Source organism: Aquarana catesbeiana, linkage group LG10 (assembly GCF_042186555.1).
Source record: "Aquarana catesbeiana isolate 2022-GZ linkage group LG10, ASM4218655v1, whole genome shotgun sequence".
Lineage (NCBI taxonomy): Eukaryota > Metazoa > Chordata > Amphibia > Anura > Ranidae > Aquarana > Aquarana catesbeiana.
Genome location: NC_133333.1, coordinates 219,116,932 through 219,138,498, shown reverse-complemented (window position 1 = coordinate 219,138,498; position 21,567 = coordinate 219,116,932). Strand labels below are relative to the sequence as shown.

The 21,567-nt window shown below is 47.2% G+C and overlaps 1 long non-coding RNA gene across 1 annotated transcript in view; it reads right to left on the bottom strand.

The window, feature by feature from the left end:
• LOC141110145 (uncharacterized) overlaps nt 1-20,691 on the bottom strand; it is a 59,100-nt gene extending 38,409 nt beyond the window's left edge. The window contains exon 1 of the long non-coding RNA XR_012236248.1: nt 20,579-20,691. This is a non-coding gene — a long non-coding RNA (uncharacterized lncRNA). The remainder of the gene's footprint in view (nt 1-20,578) is intronic.
• Nucleotides 20,692-21,567: the final 876 nt, after the last annotated feature.

Below are 21,567 nucleotides of genomic sequence, written 5' to 3'. Positions count from 1 at the left end.
AGAACCAGGGAGAGAAAGCTGGCCTTTTGATGACGTCTGAAGAGAAGATGACTAGGTCCCGGAGCTTCAGCTTACACTAGGCAATGTTGGATTTCCTAGGCTGGTGAATACACTATATTACCAAAAGTATTGGGACGCCTGCCTTTACAGGCAGTCCCTGAGTTACGAACACAATAGGGACTGTAGGTTTGTTCGTAAGTCGCAACACTGCATTTGTAAGTGTAACTTCCGGTCGGAACACTGCATTCATAAGTGTAATGTCCACCTGTGCATCGATGTGGGATGTTCCGGGCGCTTGTTATGTTATCTGGGGCATAGTACGGCAGTGTGGGATGTGTTCGGAAGTGCTCGAAAGGTATCCAGGACCCGCGTGGAGCACAAGTGGACAGCATTTGAGGCCGTTCGTAAGTAGGAGTCGTTCGTAACTCGGGGACTGCCTGTACATGCATATGAACTTTAATGCCATCCCAGTCTTAGTCCGTAGGGTTCAATATTGAGTTGGCCCACCCTTTGCAGCTATAACAGCTTCAACTCTTCTGGGAAGGCTGCCCACAGGGTTTAGGAGTGTGTCTATGGGAATGTTTGACCATTCTTCCAGAAGGGCATTTGTGAGGTCAGGCACTGATGTTGGACGAGAAGACCTGGTTCCCAGTCTCCACTCTAATTAATCTCAAAGGTGTTCTATTGGGTTGAGGTCAGAACTCTTAAGGCGTCAGCATACCAAGACATTTTGGACAATTTCATTTTGGACAACTTTGTGGGAACAGTTTGGGGATAGTCACTTCCTGTTCCAACATGACTGCGCACCAGTGCACAAAGCAAGGTCCACAAAGACATGGATGAGCGAGTTTGGGGTGGAAGAGCTTGACTGGCCTGCACAGAGTCCTGACCTCAATTGTCCAAAATGTCTTGGTATGCTGAGGCCTGAAGAGTTCCCTTTACTGGAACTAAGGGGCAAAGCCCAACCCCTGAAAAACAACCCCACACCATAAACCCCCCTCAACCAAATGATTTGGACCAGTGCACAAAGCAAGGTCCATGAAGATATGGATGAGCAAGTTTGGGGTGGAGGAACTTGACTGGTCTGACTCAACCCGATAGAACATCTTTGGGATGAATTAGAGAGGAGACTGCGAGCCAGGCCTTCTCGTCCAACATCAGTGCCTGACCTCACAAATGCCCTTCTGGAAGAATGGTCAAACATTCCCATAGACACACTCTTAAACCTTGTGGACAGCCTTCCCAGAAGAGTTGAAGCTGTTATAGCTGCAAAGGGTGGGCCAACTAAATACTGAACCCTACGGACTAAGACTGGGGTGACATTAAAGTTCATGTGCGTGTAAAGGCAGGCGTCCCAATACTTTTGGCAATATAGTGTATGTTTTTATGGACTACCTAGCTGTCAAGAGGGGGCAAAAAACAAGAGGGGCAGTGAAGTTCCTCTTTCATTTTGCCTTCCCCAGTTGATTCCAATGCATTTCACCAAAACGGCGATATTTTGCCAACATTTCCTAACTTCCCCCTTTACTTCAGGGAAAAAAAATAATTTTGCTCATCCCTAGTGATCAGACCGCAGTAAACTGAAATGTGATTGGCTGCTATGACGTACAGCGCATTACCCATTGGTTTCTGTTGTTGCAGAGCATCATTGAAGTCTGTAGACGTGTCTTTTGCTCTTCATTTTGGATATTATAAAAATGAATTATGATACTGATTAAAAAAATAAAAGAATTATGGTCGGGCCATCCCCTTTTCTCTAAAGTGCTGAAAGACGCCTCCATTGCAGGGGGTGCGCTGGATGTCAACAGACGGGGTTCAGTACATAAGGAACCGCATGACATCAGAATGAAGTTATCTCAATAAAGAAAGCTTTATCTGCCGAGCTCAGCCCTTGTCCTTTCACCTTGTGCCAGGCTGCCAGCTGTGCCAACTCCACGCTTCCATTACACACTGTTTACCTAATCAGCCCAGGTGCACTTTAAAGTGGATTTCTTTATTTTTATTTTTTTACAAGGTCACCGAAGACTTACTAGGCTGGAGCGCGTCCACTGCAAACTAATTAGAGGCCCCCAAGCTGGCACTTCTGTTTGGCTGCATTGTCCCCGCCATGCCATCCGTTACAGGCTGCCGAATAACAGAGATTTATAGTCAGATAATTGGTGAAAGAAAAGCCGCATGTGAGGGCGAGGAGCGCAGTGATGTCATGGCAGCGAGGTCACTCCTTGTCCCAGGATGCACCTTTATAAGTTAGTAAATACACTGATCTCATCACACCTGGCACACAAAAGCGAACGTTGTGCGTAATCCGCCCATTCTGGAGCCAATAGCCAAGTTCAGATATATGATATATAATAAGCCTGACATGTCGGAGCAACAGCCTGACATAAATATATGGGAGCTGTTTGTCAATGGATTTCCCTTTTAAGTCCGTCCAGAACCGAGATTTACACAGAGCGTTATCCTCCTAAAAACACAACAATCCTACGCCAAATAAAAGCAAGCCCTTTCCATAAGCTGTCACCGAATATACCTAAGTGTATCATCCCTTAATTGAAAGTGGGCAGCTATCTCTTTCCAGCTGTTATCCTTAAAGCTGAGCTCTGGGCATGACAACTTTAATTTAAATATATTACTTAATAGGCACAGGGGATATAAATCCACTTTGTGTACAGCCAATTCCTTTACAAACCCAGCTATTACCTTCTAAAAGTAGCAGTGACATCATCACCATTTTGTGCATAGTCTGTCAGAGAGAAGAACCATAGGAGGGGCCCATCAGTCTCCACCTACTACAGCAGGGGTGCCCAACCACTGGCCACATGTGGCCCACGGCGCCCTCCGTTGTGGCCCGTTCTGCGATGGTGGGTCGGCAAGCCCAGATCGAAGAACGGAGCCACCGCTAGAGGAAGCAGAGCCGATGCTTCCTGTATAGCGCCGACTCCTTCACAGGCGGAGTGATACCAAATGTACTCCGCCTGTAACAGGAAGCATCGGCTCTGCTCTCTACTGCAGCTGCATGCTTCTGTCACAATTATGCTCGGGATGGCGGGTCAGGACACAGGAACCCGCGATCTGGGACAGCAGCCAGCAGTACCAGCCACCAGTATCAGTACCAGCTGCCAGTATCAGTACCAGCCGCCAGTATCAGTACCAGCCGCCAGTATCAGTACCAGTACCAGCCAGCAGTACCAGTACCAACCAACAGTACCAGTACCATGCAGCAGTATCAGTACCAGTCAGCAGTACCAGTACCAACCAGCAGTACCAGTACCAGCCAGTAGTACCAGTCATCAGTACCAGTACCCGCCAGAAGTACCCACCAGCAGTACTAGTACCCACCATCCGTACCAGTCATTAGTACCAGCCAGCAGTACCAGTACCAGCCAGAAGTACCCGCCTGCAGTACCAGTACCCACCATCCGTACCAGTCATCAGTACCAGCCAGCAGTATAAACCAGCAGTACCAGCCAGAAGTACCCGCCAGCAGTACCAGTACCCACCATCCGTACCAGTCATTAGTACCAGCCAGCAATATAAACCAGCCGTACCAGTACCCGTCACCAGTATCAGTACCAGCCAGCAGTACTAGTACCAGCCAGCAGTACCAGTACCCACCAGCAGTACTAGCCAGCAGTACCAGTCAGCAGCACCCACCAGCAGTACCAGTCAGCAGCACCCACCAGCAGTACCAGTACCAGCCAGCAGTACCAGTACCCACCAGCAGTAATAGCCAGCAGTACCAGTACCAGCTAAGAGTACCCGCCAGCAGTACCAGCCAGCAGTACCAGCACCTGTCAGCAGTACACACCGGCAGTACCAGCCAGCAGTACCAGTCAGCTGCAGGAATCCTGAGGAAGAAGTGAAGATTGAGGTCAGTTGAGGAGCAGGTAAACCGCTGTGCATCAGTGTGAAAGCAGCCTTAGGCCCCTTTCACATGATCGGTCCGATCGGGTCCGCCTGTCTGTTTTTCAGGTGGACTCAAACAAACTCTCCATTCACCTCTATAGAGCGGCAGATGTAAACAGACTCATGTCTGTTTATACCCGCCTATCTGCAATCCGATCTCCTTAAAAAAAAAAGAAGGGGATTTGTCCCCTTCTGTCTGGGCAGATCGGAGGGCCCTTAGGGTAGAGCGGGTTGCATCCGTGTCTGCTCTACATATGCAGAGTGGACACAGACTTGCCATCCCCACTTTACGCTCATTGTGGCCCACGATCGGTTACCAAGTCAATAAAGTGTCCCTCGCTCTTCAAAAGGTTGGGCACCCCTGTACTACAGGCTGCCTGCAGAAAACTGGAGGAAGGGGCGGAGACAAGACCAGTCATCCTGCACAAGGAGAGAGAGCAGCAGTGACGGGTCTTTATCACAGGAAGCTCCTGCACTGGATTACTGTACAGATCTAAAAGAAATACACAAAATACACCAAGATTCAAGGAATAATACACAAACATTTTATAAAGGGAAGCTGGGTACTACTATAAAGGGGGGCAATAAATATGTCCCCCCCCCAGGTACATACTATTAGGGGGCTGTAAATGTGTCCCCTCCAGGTACATTTTATAAAGGCAGTAAGTGTGTCCTTTCAATGGGGTGCCATTTATAAAGGCAGGCAGTAAATGTGTCCTCTCTCTGGGGACCCTTTATAAATGTAGCGCACCCCCTAAGGAGCCGCAAGTAGAAAGGGATACCCCACCCTGCACAGCCAGGCACACTTTTCGCAGTACATTTGAGGCAAGGAACAGTACAGTGCTTTGTTTTTTTGTATTTTTTTAACTAGGGAGAAGGGTAATATGGGATGCCCACTTTAGCAGAAGTTTCAGGGACAAAACTCCTTCTGTACAGCTATTTACACTCCTCAGCTTCCTCCAGCACAACACTTGCTTGAAGCCTTACAACTCCCAGGACCAGCTGGCACTGTAAGGTTGGTAGCAAATGCCCTTTACAGGCAGGGACTGCAGGCCCCTTGTTTGTGTAGCAAAGTCCTGCTGCCCAGCTGTCCCTCTGTGGCTACTGATCCCAGCACCACCTCTTCAGGCACTGCCAGTCGACCTGGCTGCAGCTGCTCCTTTCTCCAGCCCTTCCGGCTGAACTTCCACAGTCCTCCCAGACTGACTCTGCATCCATCTGAGACTGCTCTCACCCATCCTCTCAGACTGCCTCTCAGTCCTCCCAACTGTACACTCACCAGCCCACCTGGCTGTCTTCTTCCCTGGAGATTTGCCCGGCAGTGTTCTCCTGCTGTCCTTCTCCTGCTCCCGTGCCTCTGGTTAGGACACTCCTGTGTGTCACAAAGAGGGTCCCTGCTGCAACCGAGCTTCCAGACCCAAGGTCACCCCCCCCCCCAGACTAGGGGGAACCCTCAAGGGTCTCCGACAGCCTCCTAACACTCCATCTCCAGCTTCCACCGGCACTCCACTGCCCCAGCTGGGCTAGCCCTGAGTATTTGAGGGGGTCTGCCCCCTACCAACCCATCTGCTGGGGATTTGTCAGGGCCCTAAGAATACTCCAGACAGCTCCTCCTCACCTCCACTCCCATTCTTCTGGAAGTTTCCTGCAAGTTCCAAAAGTAGGGGGAGGTCTCAGACGTGCTGCCTGTGAGTCGTTTAGCCCTCCCTGAGTCACTCACCCTGACCCGAAAAAACACATAGGCTTGGCTGTCAGCCAAGCCTAAACAATTTTCCTACACTTAGGCTACTTTCACACTGGGGCGTTGGGGGCTTCGGCAGTAAAGCGCTGCTATTTTTAGCGGCGCTTTACCGTCGTTTTTCTGGCACTTTTTGGCCGAGCTTTTAACCCCCACTAACGGCCGAAAAAGGGTTAAATGCACCTGCAAAGTGCCGATGCAGCCATTTTTCTGGTACTTTTCGGCCGAGGTTTTAACCCCCGCTAACGACCGAAAAAAGGGTTAAATGCACCCGCAAAGAGCTGCTGCGGCGGTGCTTTGCCGGCTCTTCGGCGGCGCTGCCCATTGACGTCCTGCTAGCGCACCGCTCCAGTGTGAAAGCACTCGGGCTTTCACACTGGAGTGAGAGGAGAGGCTCTTTACAGGCGCTATGCAGGCGCTATTTTTCTATTCTAGCACACTAGAGGGTGCTACATCAAGGAAGGCAGTAAATGCGTACTCCCCCTGGGGGCCTTTTATAAATGAGGGAAGTAAATGCGTACTCCCCCTGGGCATTAAATGGGTATTAAATATGATCTCCCCCATGTACATTTTTATAGAGGGGGCAGTAAATGTGCCCCCCCCTCTAGCTACATTATATAAAAGGGGCAATACATTTGACCTCTTCAGATACATTTTATAAAAGGGGGCAGTAAATGTGTCTTCCTTTTGGGTACCTTTTACAATCCCAAAAATATTGGGCGCGGTGTACATTCTACAAAAAAACAAAATACAATGATTTGCAAATCTCACAAACCCATATTTTATTCACAATAGAAAATAGAAAACATATGAAATGTTTAAACTGAGAAAATGTACCATTCTAAGAAAAAAAAAGGTAGATTTGAAATTGATGGCAGTAACATGTCTCAAAAAAAGTTGGGACAGGGCCTTGTTTACCACAGTGTAGAATCCCCTCTTCTTTTAACAACACTCTGTAAATGTCTGGGAAGTGAGCTGACCAGTTGGAGTTTTGGGAGTGGAATGTTGTCCCATTCTTGCCTGATTCTAACTGCTCCACAGTCCTGGATCCTCTTTGTTGTATTTTTCATTTCAAGATGTGCCAAATATTTTCAATTGGTGAAAGGTGTGGACTGCAGGTGGGCAGGTTAAGCATCTGGATACTTCTACTACGAAGCCATGCTGTTGCCATAGATGCAGTATGCTATACTTTATAAAGGGGTCAATAAATGTGTTCTCACCCTGGGGCACTTTTATAAAGGGGGTAGTAAATATGACCTCCCCTGGATACATTTTATAAAGGAGATAGAAAATGTGTCCTCCCCCTGGGAATATGTTTTAAATGGGGTAGTAAATTTGACCTCACCCTGTGTACCTTTTATAAAGGGGGGCAGTATATGTGTCATCTCCCTAAGCACATTATATTATGGAAGCAGGTAATGTGCTTCCATAACATAATGTAAAAATGGACATTTTTAAAACACCTTCAGAAATATCGCAGGCCAGGCAAGTTCTAGTACTGATGCACAAGGGATAGCAGCAGCAACATTCTCCAGGATCCTACACTTAAGTCTGTACACACAATATCCCTGAAAACTTGGATACCTCCTTCCAATATCACAGACATTTCCTCATTGAACTCTCCAGGCCAAATCCCCTTATCAATTCCAGAGACTTTCAGCAAATAGGCCCCACGGCTTTAGCATAGCTGGGACCTCAATGAGCACATGTAGAACTTCAAGCTGGGAATTTCTCCTCTTGGGCAAGAAAAGAGCAATCCCAAGCCCCTGCTTATTTATGCACTCCCCCAGTCACCTTCTGGGCACCCTTCCCCAGGGATTGGCTGAGACAACATAAATATTCAGGTTGCTGATCTGTCTTTCCAGCCCACTACATACTGGAATCCTCCAGAATGGCAAGGAGAAACAATCAAACCTGCAACCAGTGGAGCTCGCAACAGCCCAAAGCAATCACTGATTACAGAGGAGCCCAAAATTTAATTTACCTAACCATCCTGACAATCTGTCTGAGAAGGTGTTGCATTATTATATTATATATTATATATTATTATTATTATTATATTAAGGGGGCAGTAAATGTGTCCTCCCCTTTTGACCTTACTTATAAAGACCTGGGGGGTCCTGATACAAATAAGGACCAGTCATGAACAAGGATTGGTGTGATCCGAGACTCCCCTCCTGAACGGCGGCACCAGCTATGGAGCAGAGAACGGATGGGCAAGAACTGAAAACTCTATTTTTTAAATAGCGAGAATAAATTGATGCAAGTAAAATGACTGCATAATGAGGTAAATTGCCGTGTTTGTCTTGGCCACGCTACGATGAAAAAGGAAAACAAAGTGGAGGGTCTGCACTGCAAAGAACGCGGATTATGTCTGGTGATAAGCCAGGAATGTAGCCGGTCCCCCTGAGAGGACAACATTCCGAACCTCCACAACACAGAAGATGAGGATATCATGACATCCCTGCTGGGACTGTGCTTACATCAGCGGAAATCACAGAACAATCCCGCACCAGCGCTGAGGCCGCCAGAAGAACGCTGAATTTCTAAGGAGCCACCAATTGGGAAAGATACACCAATAGGGGAATGATGTCCAAGATAGACCTCAGATGTGCAAAAGTGGATTCTAGAGAACTCTGCATGATAATACGTTATCAGAATATGGTGTCTGAAAATAAACAGTGCTGATTTGGTCCCACACACACCGGCGGCACCATAGATTGGGGCCTGAGTGAGGTACCTTGTATTATGAAGAAATACTTGCACACAGTTTATAGCGTACTGATGTATTTTATATAAATCTTGCACAGCTTGGTTGCAGCAACAGATACACAGATCTTCAGCAGCGATATAAGAAATCCACATAATATACAATCTCAGTGTTTATAGTATATGTTCCTGGAGAACGGCTTTCATTACCAGAAGTGGTGTCCTTTCTTTGAAAAGGCAGAAGATACAGTGCCTTGAAAAAGTATTCATACCCCTTGAAATTTTCCACATTTTGGCATGTTACAACCAAAAACGTAAAGTTCCGCTATAGGTCGCTGATCGCCACCATTACTAGTATAAAAAAAAAAAAATTCCAGTATATATCCCATAGTTTGTAGATTCTATGAAATGTGCAAAAACCAATCAATATACGCTTTAACAAAATGTAGCAGAATACATATTGGCCTAAATTGATGAAGAAATTTGATTTTTTAAAATGTTTTTATTTGATAAAAAGTAAAAAAAAATATATATATATATATATATATATATATATATATATTTTTTTTTTTTGTTTTGTTTTCAAAATTGTCAGCCTTTTTTTTTGTAGATTCTATGAGTTTTGCAAAAACCAATCAATATACGCTTTAACAAAAACATGTAGCAGAATACATATTGGCCTAAATTGATGAAGAAATTCGATTTTTTTTAAATGTTTTTATTGGATAAAAAGTAAAAAAAAAATATATATATATATTTTTTTTTGTTGTGTTTTCAAAATTGTCAGCCTTTTTTTTGTTTATGGCGCAAAAAAAAATAGAAATGCAGAGGTGATCAAATACCCCCAAAAGTAAGATCTATTTGTGAGAAAAAATGATATCATCTTTTTTAGGTACGGCGTTGCATGACTGCGCAATTGTCAGTGCCGTATCGCAAAAAAAGGCCTGGTCATGAAGGGGGCTAAATCTTGGAAGTCAAGTAGTTAATCATGTAATAAAAACTGGCAGTTGTGGCAGTATATGGTCAAGAGATGGGCAGTTGTAGCAATTCATGGGCAGAATACAGGGACAGTAACGTGTCCCCTCTACCGATATGCATACTAAGACCTCGTTGTAAGGGTTAATTTACACCAGCAACAGTCCTTGCTGCCCCCTCCATGCTGGTTTGCTTTTCAGAGGGCAGCTGGCAGCTGTTTTAACCCTTAAAAGCCTGCTCTTAAAAAGCTTGCACCACCACACCACCACCAAACCAGTTTGGTGGTGGTACTGTGACGGGGTATAATTTTTGCCATGACCACAAAGCAAATCATTGCCTGTGCATAACCCCGCCCAGGTGACTATGAAAGCATCGACACCAATGAATGTCAGACAAGTAGCATTTTTAGGAGTAGCTCCCAATGATGGCCTCCATATTTGTTTCTTTTAATGTCTTAATGTAATCATTAATTACAAAAATGTTGAATAATTCCCGTTAATATCCAGACAACCTCTGTGCAGCTGATTAGTTGTCCTCTGAAGGTTTAACTTCATTGTTCAAACAGCGGGGATTTTCCACTGCTGAACTGCAGCATTACCGTACCACTTCATACGTACTTTTTTGAGCTCAGACCTTCTGCATTTTTCCCTAATGGAAAACCACACATGCAGATATTGTTCTAGGGACAATTCCTTCTCTTATCTCGGTAGTTGGCCTCCAGGCTTTGTGCCACAAACATTTCATCAGCACAGCGCGGTGATTGCCAGGACTTGGTACGGCTTCAGCAAGTTCTAAGAAGGTGGCCACTCCTTCCAAGGCATTCAGGGTCTGCGTTTTGTCTGCCACGTCCCGAACGCCACAACTGTCATCCAAGAGTCACTATTAACCCCTGTCAGATTTTTTTTTTTTTTTTTTCACCATTTGTGTCCCAATGCAGGGAGACTTCCCTTCACTTCCTGTCCCATAGCCAAAAAAGGAAGTGAGAGGAAATACCAGAAAATGAGGGGAATCCCTTGGGGACCCCCAGGTCATCAGAACTCATGCCCCACTGGAAGATTTCCCCCTCTATTACTTTTCAGGGGACAATCCAAAAATGTGGGATCTCCTTTTTTTTTTCCTTTTCAATGATAATGGTAAACAGGACAAACAGAGGGAGACTCTCCATAATGGGGGCAGAGACAGCAATCAAAATTGACAGGTGTTCTAATCTCTCTGCCCTCTATCTAAAAAAAAAAAACAAAAAACAAAAGTTTTGCCTTTAGTTATACTTTAACCACTTGAGGTCCGTGCTGTAGCCGAATGATGGTCCCAGCGTGGACCTGAATTTCCTGGAGGCCATCATAGGACGTCCTCCCCTTTGCGCGCTCCCAGCGCTCCCCCTGCAGGGCACGCGCGGCGTGATTAACCGAGACTCGGGTGATCACCGATCCGAGTAAGGGGCCGATCGCGGCCCCTTACCACGTAATCAGCTGTCAGCCAATGACATCTGATCACGTGTGTAAACAAAAGCTCGGTAATTGTTTTTTTTTCTCCTCACGCTGACAGTGTGAGGAGAAAAAAAAGCTGATCACCGGCTTATGTTCAAGGGACATCGGTCCCGAAGAGGAAGGAGGCACATCTGCCTCCTCCTCTGTGCTTGCCAGTGCCACCTGCCAGTGCCACCTGTCAATTCCCACAAGTGCCACCTATCAATGCCCACCAGTGGTGCCAATCAGTGCCACCTAGCAGTGCTGCCTTTCAGTGTAACCTATCAGTGCCCATCACTGCCAGTTATCAGTGCCACCTATCAGTGCCACTTCTCAGTGCCCACCAATGCCACCTATCAATGCCCTTCAGTGCCACCTCTCAGTGTCACCTCTCAGTGCCCACCAGTGCCGCCCTATCGGTGCCCATCAGTGCAGCCCATTGGTGCCTATCAGTGCAGCCTATTGGTGACCATCAGTGCAGCCTCATCAGCGTACATCAATGAAGGAGAAAAATTACCTGTTTGCAACATTTTATAACAAAATATAAAAAAAATATATATATTTTTTTAAATTCAGTCTTTTTAAATTTTTTTAACAAAAAATAAAAACCGCAGAGGTGATCGAATGCCACCAAAAGAAACCTCTATTTGTGGGAAAAAATGATAAAAATTTAATTTGGGTACAGTGTTGTATGACCGCGCAATGGTCATTCAAAGTGCGACAGCGCTGAAAGCTGAAAATTGGTCTGGAGGGGGGTTTAAGTGCCCAGTAAACAAGTGGTTAACCACTTCAGCCCTGGAAGATTTGGCTGCTGAATGACCAGGCCATTTTTTGCGATTCGGCACTGCGTCACTTTAATTGACAATTGCGCGGTCGTGCGACGTTGCACCCAAACAAAATTGACGTCCTTTTTTCCCCACAAATAGAGCTTTCTTTTGGTGGTATTTGATCACCTCTGCGGTTTTTATTTTTTGCGCTATAAACAAAAAAAGAGCGACAATTTTGAAAAAAAAACAATATTTTGTACTTTTTGCTGTAATAAATATCCCCATTTTTGGGGATGAGACCAAAATAAACTTACTTGGTTCAGATGGTGTCAAGCCTGTGTGGCGGTACCAGGTGAGGAGTACAAAGACAAGTGTTTTTTGCCTACAGTCAAGCATGGTGGTGGGAGTGTCATGGTCTGGAGCTGCATGAGTGCTGCCAGCACTGGGGAGCTACAGTTCATTGAGGGAACCATGAATGCCAAAATGTACTGTGACATACTGAAGCAGAGCATGATCCCCTCCCTTCAGAGACTGAGCCGCAGGGCAGTATTCCAACATGATAACGACCCCAAACACACCTCCATGACGACCACTGCCTTGCTAAAGAAGCTGAGGGTAAAGGTGATGGACTGGCCAAGCATGTCTCCAGACCTAAACCCTATTGAGCATCTGTGGGGCATCCTCAAACGGAAGGTGGAGGAGTGCAAGGTCTCCAACATCCACCAGCTCTGTGATGTCGTCATGGAGGAGTGGAAGAGGACTTCAGTGGCAACCTGTGAAGCTCTGGTGATCTCCATGCCCAAGAGGGTTAAGGCAGTGCTGGAAAATAATGGTGGCCACACAAAATATTGACACTTTGGGACCAATTTGGACATTTTCACTTTTTCACAATTTTCAGGGGTGTACTCACTTTTGTTGCCAGCGGTTTAGACATTAATGGCTGTGTGTTGAGTTATTTTGAGGGGACAGCAAATTTACACTGTTATACAAGCTGTACACTCACTACTTTACATTGTAGCAATGTGTCATTTCTTCAGTGTTGTCACATGAAAAGATAATAAAATATTTACAAAATGTGAGGGGTGTACTCGCTTATTTTTTATGAATGGCATCAATTCATGTGTCATTATGTATTATTGCAATAGCTGTGATTGGCTATCACATGGTACAGGTGTGCTGTGATTAGCCCTGTCTGTACCATGTGATCACAGGGACCAATCACAGAGATCACAACAGTACACAATGATTGGCTATGACTATAAGCCATTGTGTACATTTGACATGTGATCACTGTGCAGTGCTGCCAACCTACCAGATTGAAATTTACTGACACAACATCCAAAATTTACTGGCACAGCCAAGTTTTTACTGGAATTTTCCAAAAGTAGATATTAACTTAAAAAAAATATATTTCTATCTTATTTTTGATATAGTAAGTAGCTCACGGGGCAAGAAATAAGAATGGGGAGGCACGCACACACATGAAACTGACTCTCACAATGACATTGACAGCAGTGTGCAGCAGCACAGATGATGAGGACACCTCAACGACACGACGCGTCTCCTCCTGAATCACAGTCTCTCTCCACACCAGGTGGTCCCTTCAGTCCAAACAGCACTGACAGCCCCACTCCTGTCCCACAGACCTGCACACGAGGCTCCGGCCGCTCTGCTCAGCTCCCTTGCACCATCACACGACATGCTCAGGCACACCTGTGGTAGACCCGCCCCTGCCGGTGCTGCCCGAACACACTGTAGCAGGCACTTCAATAGTCTCGGCCGGCTCCAGACCAGAATTGTACATGTGCAGTATCAAGCCAACCGTCAGACTTTTTTTACTGGCAACTTCTTCCTGTCACTGGCATTTACTGGCAGTAGAAAAGTGCCTGTTTTTTACTGGCTGCCAGTATAAATACTGATGGTTGGCAACAATGTCATTTCCTATTCCTAGTCATTTCCTATTCCTGATATGTGCCTGCTGTACCATGTACTTGTATGAGAAAGTCTCCTGTTCTCTTTGTTTTGCTTCCTTTATGTGAAATCCCTGGTGTGTCTGTCAGTCCCTCTGCTTTCCTAATAAAAACTGACCACACTAAGCAGGAGAGCACAGCGTGGTCAGTTCTCTAGCTATGATGGGAACTCAGCCTGCTCTCCTCCAATGATCAGACTTGTCCTGACACCCCCCCCCCACTGCACAGCTTTTCACTGAGAAGATCAGTGTGCTGCTGCTTCTCCTCCCCAAGCTCTTATGCAGCTGAGAACAGAGGGAATGTGATCACTTATAAAAAAGGCAACAAAGATATTTATAATTTTTTTATTTTTTATATCTATACACAAATGTTTTGCTTACCATTTCTATTTTAATCGCTTGCTGACCAGCGCACGCTGATGTACATCAGCAGAATGGCACTGGGGGCAAAAGGGCAAACAGGTATGTCCCCTTTAAGAAGCGGTGTTGCGGGCGCGCGAGTGCCACGTCCTCCGTGACAGCGGGTCCCGTGGACTCGATGTCGGTCGGATGCCCGCAATCGTGTCACGGAGAGGTAGAACGGGGAGATACTTTTGTAAACAAAGCATTTCCCCGTTCTGCCTAGTGACATGACAGAGATCACTGCTCCCTGTCATCGAGAGCAGTGATCACTGTCCTGTGTGTTGAAGCCCATCCCCCCCTAACAGTTAGAATCACTCCCTAGGACACACTTAACCCCTTCACTGCCCCCTAGTGGTTAACCCCTTCCCTGCCAGGGTCATTTACACAGTAATCAGTGCATTTTTAAAGCACTGATCGCTGTATAAATGACAATGGTCCCAAAATAGTGTCAAAATTGTCCGCCATAATGTCGCAGTCACGGTAAAAATCGCAGATCGCCATTGCTAATTAAAAAAAAATAATTAATAAAAGTGCCATAAAACTGTCCCGTTTTGTAGACGCTATAAATTTTGCACAAACCAATCGCTTATTGCGATTTTTTTTAACTAAAATTACGTAGAAGAATTCATATTGGTCTAAACTGAGGAAAAAAAAGGGTTTTTTTTATATTTTGGGGGATATTTATTATAGCAAAAAGTAAAAAAATATTGCTTTTTTTTTCTCAAAATTATCGCTCTATTTTTATGTTTATAGCGCAAAAAATAAAAACCACAGAGGTGATCAAATACCACCAAAAGAAAGCTCTATTTGTGGGGGGAAAAAAAGGACGTCAATTTTGTTTGGGTACAACGTCACACGACCGCGCAATTGTCAGTTAAAGAGACGCAGTGCCGAATCGTAAAAAGTGCTCTGGTCAGGAAGGGGGTAAAATCTTCCGAGGGCTGAATCGGTTAAAAACCCCTTTTATACTACACCAGGTCTCTTCCTTGTTAGGAATGGTTCCTGGGCCCCAGGGCCCCTGTGAATGGGGCCCCGCTTTCTTAATAATGAGTAAATCTAAAAATAAATAACGGTGTATAAAAATAAAAATGGGTGTGCGATGACATTAATAATAAATAAATATAAGTAAAAGATTGTGAATGGAAAAAAATAGGTTAAAAATATAAACAAATAAAAGTAATATAAAATAAAAAAATAAGAGAGTATAAATATACATAAAAAAATAAAGATAATGAATAAAAATGTATATAAAAAAATAAAAAAGGATACATTTATGAATAAATTTAAAGAATAAAGATAAAAAAAAAGGGTGTATAAAATAAATAATAATGATAAATATAATAGTTAATAAATATAAAAATAACTCTAAATAAGGGTGTATAAAAATAAAGAAAAATAATGAGGATAATAATTAATAAATATAAAAATAACTATGAATCAGGGTGTATAAAAATAATAAATGCATATGAAAAATAAAAAATGGTGTAGAAAAAGAAAAAAAAAATATAATAATGGGTAAATCTAAAAATAAATAATGGTGTATAAAAATGGGTGCTTGATGAAATGAATAATGAATAAATATAAAGGGGTATAAAAATAATAAATGAAAATCATAAATACCATAAATAAAATGAATAATTAAAAAAATGTAGGAAAAAAATGTGTGTGTTGCACAACCCTATCCACATAGCCCTGGGTAGACTAGAACTCGTGGACGTGCAAGAACAGTTTGACAGACACCTCCCTGGCTTGGCTTGGCCTGGCCTGGCCTGGCTTGGATTAAGGACGCACGCCACAGCGTCCGGCGAGGTTATAGCAGTGCTCTCTTTATCTTGAAGCTGGATTCTCAGTGACGTCATCGGCTCAGCACTGCCATCTATAGGCAGCAGGGCCGGTACAAGGGGTGGGCGGGAGGATCGGCTGCCCTGGGCAGGGTGTGGGAGGAGTGTGGGAGGGGGCTCTAGGTCGCCGACAGCAGCATGAGCATGCAGAGAATATTTAGGTTATGGCTCCACTCAATTGTACAGTCTGCCCAAAAAGTGGGCTGAGGATGCACCCATACATATTGCTTGCCTCCTCTCTACAGCGGCAACCACATTCTGGCACAGAGGGAGAAGAATTCATTCTACTGGCCTTGATTTCTCATCAGTCTGGCTGGCTGGATCGGGCTGTGACACTGAGAGCTCCTCTACAGGTGGGCGGAGCAAGATGATACAACAGTGCAGTTCCGATCATTGCTTTCCGCCCCCTGCATACATCATACAGCTCTCCCAACATGAAGATCTCACAGGATGGATGTTAGTTTTCTTCCATGTGAGTCCCCACTGCTCTGCCTTCCAAACTGTACCTGGCTGTGCTGTAAACTCGCCCTGTACTTTGCAGAGCAGGTTTACAAAAAGTGAAGAACAATTCTTATATATGCATAGCTGCCAACTGTCCCGAATTTCCCGGGACATTCCCGGGACGTGGACTTCATTCCCGGATTTGTGGTGTCCCGGGAAATGTCCCGAAAAATTCGGTTCCGGTTTTTGAAACCGCCGCCGCCGCCGCCGCCGCTAGAGGTCGGCGGCCGGCGGAGACATTGTCTCCGCCGGCCGCCATTTTGTTGAAGTTCAGGAAGACGGCTGGGGGGAGGCTAGACGAAGCTTCTGCGTCGCCGCCCACCCCCTGCCCCGCTCCGCCTCGGCCCGCCCCGCTCCGCCTCGCCCCGCTCCGCCTCGGCCCGCCTACCCCCCGCCCCGCTGCCAGTCTGATATGGAAAGGGGCGGGGGTTCTAGGTGGGGGGTGAGCGCGCGCACCGCTGTGGGACACGATGTGAGTGTGGGGGGGCACTGGGGACACCTGATGTGAGTGTGGGGGGGCACTGGGGACACCTGATGTGAGTGGGGGGGCACTGGGGACACCTGATGTGAGTGTGGGGGGGCACTGGGGACACCTGATGTGAGGGGGGGCACTGGGGACACCTGATGTGAGTGGGGGGGGGCACTGGGGACACCTGATGTGAGTGGGGGGGGCACTGGGGACACCTGATGTGAGTGGGGGGGGCACTGGGGACACCTGATGTGAGTGGGGGGGCACTGGGGACACCTGATGTGAGTGGGGGGGCACTGGGGACACCTGATGTGAGTGGGGGGGCACTGGGGACACCTGATGTGAGGGGGGGCTCCGCCGGGGACTCCTGGTGTGAGGGGGGCTCCCTTGGGGACTCCTGATGTGAGGGGGGCTCCGCCGGGGACACCTCATGTGAGGGGGAGCTCCGCCAGGGACACCTGATGTGAGGGGGAGCTCCGCCGGGGACTCCTGGTGTGAGGGGGGCTCCCTTGGGGACTCCTGGTGTGAGGGGGGGCTCCGCCGGGGACACCTGATGTAAGGGGGGGCTCCGCCGGGGACTCCTGGTGTGAGGGGGGCTCCCTTGGGGACTCCTGATGTGAGGGGGAGCTCCGCCAGGGACACCTGATGTGAGGGGGAGCTCCGCCGGGGACTCCTGGTGTGAGGGGGGGCTCCGCCGGGGACACCTGATGTGAGGGGGGGCTCTGCCGGGGACTCCTGGTGTGAGGGGGGGCTCCGCCGGGGACACCTGATGTGAGGGGGGGCTCCGCCGGGGACTCCTGATGTGAGGGGGGCTCCGCTGGGGGCACCTGATGCAAGGACGGACTCTGCTCGGACATCTGAAGCAAGGACGGACGGCTGGTGGCAGGCGACGTGGCTGGTGACACGCTCAGGGATCCCACTGATTCTGCATTATGGTGAGTTGAATGATTTCATTTTATATTACAATATAATAATAGAAATAATGCGCTTCAATCATCCTGACACCATAACAACCATGGTGCCGGGATGATTGAAGCATTAACACCAGGTGTTTGGAGTATCTTTATCTGCTGATTGTTAAACTTTCTAGAATACACATATTTCTATTGTGTAGGATCTGGGGCTGCTGTCCCGTCATTTCCCTCTCTCTCCCCCTCTCTCCCCCTCTCCATCCCTCTCTCCCCCTCTCCATCCCTCATTCATTTCAGACTCTAACCACACCCTCTAGAGCCACGCCCATTTAAGCCACGCCCACAATTTCACGTAAACCACGCCCATTCTTCGGCGCGGCGCGCTTAGCGCGCCGCACTTGTCTGTTTTTCCCAGGCCACGCCTGCTGACGAATGCCCCGCCCCCTAATTATTGGACAGCTCCGCCTACAGCCACAAAAGTGTCCCACATTTTTTTTTTACAATGTTGGCAACAATGGTGGCCAGGACATTGACCTGCTGTGTAGGACGCTTTGCCAGAGGCACAGAAGAGCGAAGTCTGATGAAGAGTAGAGCATTGCCTTCTTATACCGGGCCGTATATACGACTCATTACTTATCCAGAAACCTTGTAGTGGATTTGTCATGTAAAGTGAACCTGTCATGGAATATTATAGGGCGAAGATGAACATACATTTATACTGCTGAAGTCATCAGCTGCTTTCTGCAGAAGCCCCAGAACAAGCTGTATGTAGAGAGGACTCAGCTACAAGTCAGAGCTCTGAAACCCCCCCCCAACCTCTGAAATCCACCATGTACCCTGCTCTGGAGGGTGCAGAGCTGCTCACTTTACATGGTGGGCTGTGAGCTTAAAGTAGATGTAAAGCTGAGCTTGATGGCATTAATTTGCTCTGTGAAGTAAAAACAATTGTCTTTTTTAACTTGTTCCCGAACACCCCACATACAGGGTAGCCACTCTGCGCAGGATCACATACCTGCATGGGATCCTGCACTTCCGGGGTCTAGGGCACCCACGCGCGTGCTCTGCGCCCCAAGGTCACCCTTTTTTAAAGCCAATTAGAGCCTCGGGCTCTAATCATGTGCTTCTAAAAAAATTTTTTTTTAAATAACGCCCATTGGCGCCCTCCATGTAGATTAGGGACCGGACGCATGGATTAGGGGGGTGTTGCCCCATATGGACGGGCCACCACTGCCTCTTACCCACCTCTGAGCACAGCCTCATTTAGTGAATACAGGGCCAAGTATCATTATGTGGTGCTAAGTAATATGGAATTTGGTAGTGATAACAAGAAAAGCAGTAAAATACATCCCCTGCAGCCAGCACCAATACCCCCCCCCCCCCCCGTAACAATAGGCAACCCAGGAACATAGGATTCCTGCAACAAAATATCACCCCAGCAACAAAAGACCCCCAGCAGTAAGAACAGGTCTCCCAGCACCCAGCAACAAAAGACTCTCCAGCAGACAGGAACAATAGATCCCTTCCTCAACAGTAGATCACTTCCAGCAACAATTGACCCCCAGCAACATAAGCTAACCCCAACAACAATAGGTCCCTCACCAGCAACAATAGACCTCTCCAGCAACAATAGGCCACCACACAAAAACAATCCCCTCCAGCAACAATAGATCCCCCAGCAGCCAGCATCAGTAGACCCTCCAGCACACCCCAGCACCCCATGGCATTACATACATTCAGTGCTGTAGCTGCCGGAACTGTGTTCCCCAACGTTCCCACAAAAAAAATGCCCTGGTTGTCACCCTGTAACAGGAATTGTGCTGCCATGGCTGCCATGTGTCCCCAATGCAGCCATGTGTCCCCAATGCAGCTATGTGTCCCCATTGCAGCCATGTGTCCCCAATGCAGCTATGTGTCCCCATTGCAGCCATGTGTCCCCAATGCAGCTATGTGTCCCCATTGCAGCCATGTGTCCCCAATGCAGCCTGTGTCCCCAATGCAGCTATGTGTCCCCATTGCAGCCATGTGTCCCCAATGCAGCCTGTGTCCCCAATGCAGCTATGTGTCCCCATTGCAGCTATGTGTCCCCAATGCAGCCTGTGTCCCCAATGCAGCTATGTGTCCCCATTGCAGCTATGTATCCCCAATGCAGCTATGTGTCCCCATTGCAGCCATGTGTCCCCAATGCAGCCATGTGTCCCCATTGCAGCCATGTGTCCCCAATGCAGCCTGTGTCCCCAATGCAGCTATGTATCCCCATTGCAGCCATGTGTCCCCAATGCAGCTATGTGTCCCCATTGCAGCCATGTGTCCCCAATGCAGCTATGTGTCCCCATTGCAGCCATGTGTCCCCAATGCAGCTATGTGTCCCCATTGCAGCCATGTGTCCCCAATGCAGCCTGTGTCCCCAATGCAGCTATGTGTCCCCATTGCAGCCATGTGTCCCCAATGCAGCCTGTGTCCCCAATGCAGCTATGTGTCCCCATTGCAGCTATGTGTCCCCAATGCAGCCTGTGTCCCCAATGCAGCTACGTGTCCCCATTGCAGCTATGTATCCCCAATGCAGCTATGTGTCCCCATTGCAGCCATGTGTCCCCAATGCAGCCATGTGTCCCCATTGCAGCCATGTGTCCCCAATGCAGCCTGTGTCCCCAATGCAGCTATGTGTCCCCATTGCAGCTATGTGTCCCCAATGCAGCCTGTGTCCCCAATGCAGCTATGTGTCCCCATTGCAGCTATGTATCCCCAATGCAGCTATGTGTCCCCAATGCAGCCATGTGTCCCCATTGCAGCCATGTGTCCCCAATGCAGCCATGTGTCCCCAATGCAGCCATGTGTCCCCATTGCAGCCAGTGTCCCCATTGCAGCCTGTGTCCCCATTGCAGCCAGTGTTCCCATTGCAGCTATGTGTCCCCACTGCAGCCTACCTGTGTAGGGGAAGAGAGAGGAGAGCCGCCGCCTCCTGGTTGATCAGAGCGCGGGGAACATAACAGCTTACATTTCAATAGCTGTGGTTTCCCCGCTGCGCACCGTCATATACAGCCCCTCCCCCTTTTCCGGGCACTTTGGTAGACAGATCACCCGTCCAATCCTTGGACGGGTGATCTGTCTATCAAAGTTCCCCAGACAAGAGGGAGGGGCTGTATATGACGGAACACACAGCTTTTGAAATGAAAGTTGTTATGTTTCCCGCGCTTTGATCAACCAGGCGGCGGCAGCGGCTCTCCGCTCTCTTCCCCTACAATCGCTCCCATACAACCCAGGCTGCCAGCGGTGCTTGCCCCCCCCAGTCTCAGGCAGCCCACACTCGCCAGCCCTCAAAATCCATTCGCAAAATGCGAGCAGGCGAGTGGAATTTTTGAGGTCTGCTATATATATATATATATATATATATATATATATATATATATATATATATACAGTGGGGTCGGAAAGTATTCAGACGCCCTTACATTTTTCACTCTTTGTTATATTGCAGCCATTTGCTAAAATCATTTAAGTTAATTTTTTTCCTCATTAACCGCTTCAGCCCCAGAAAATTTTACCCCCTTCCTGACCAGAGCGTTTTTTGCGATTCGGCACTGCGTCGCTTTAACTGACAATTGCGCGGTCGTGCGACGTGGCTCCCAAACAAAATTGACGTCCTTTTTTCCCCACAAACAGAGCTTTCTTTTGGTGGTATTTGATCGCCTCTGCAATTTTTATTTTTTGCGCTATAAACAAAATAAGAGCGACAATTTTGAAAAAAATGCATTATTTTTTACTTTTTGCTATAATAAATATCCCCCAAAAATATATAAAAAAACAATTTTTTTCTTCAGTTTAGGCCGATCGTATTGTTCTACATATTTTTGGTAAAAAAAATAGCAATAAGCGTTTATTAATTGGTTTGCGCAAACGTTATAGCGTTTACTAA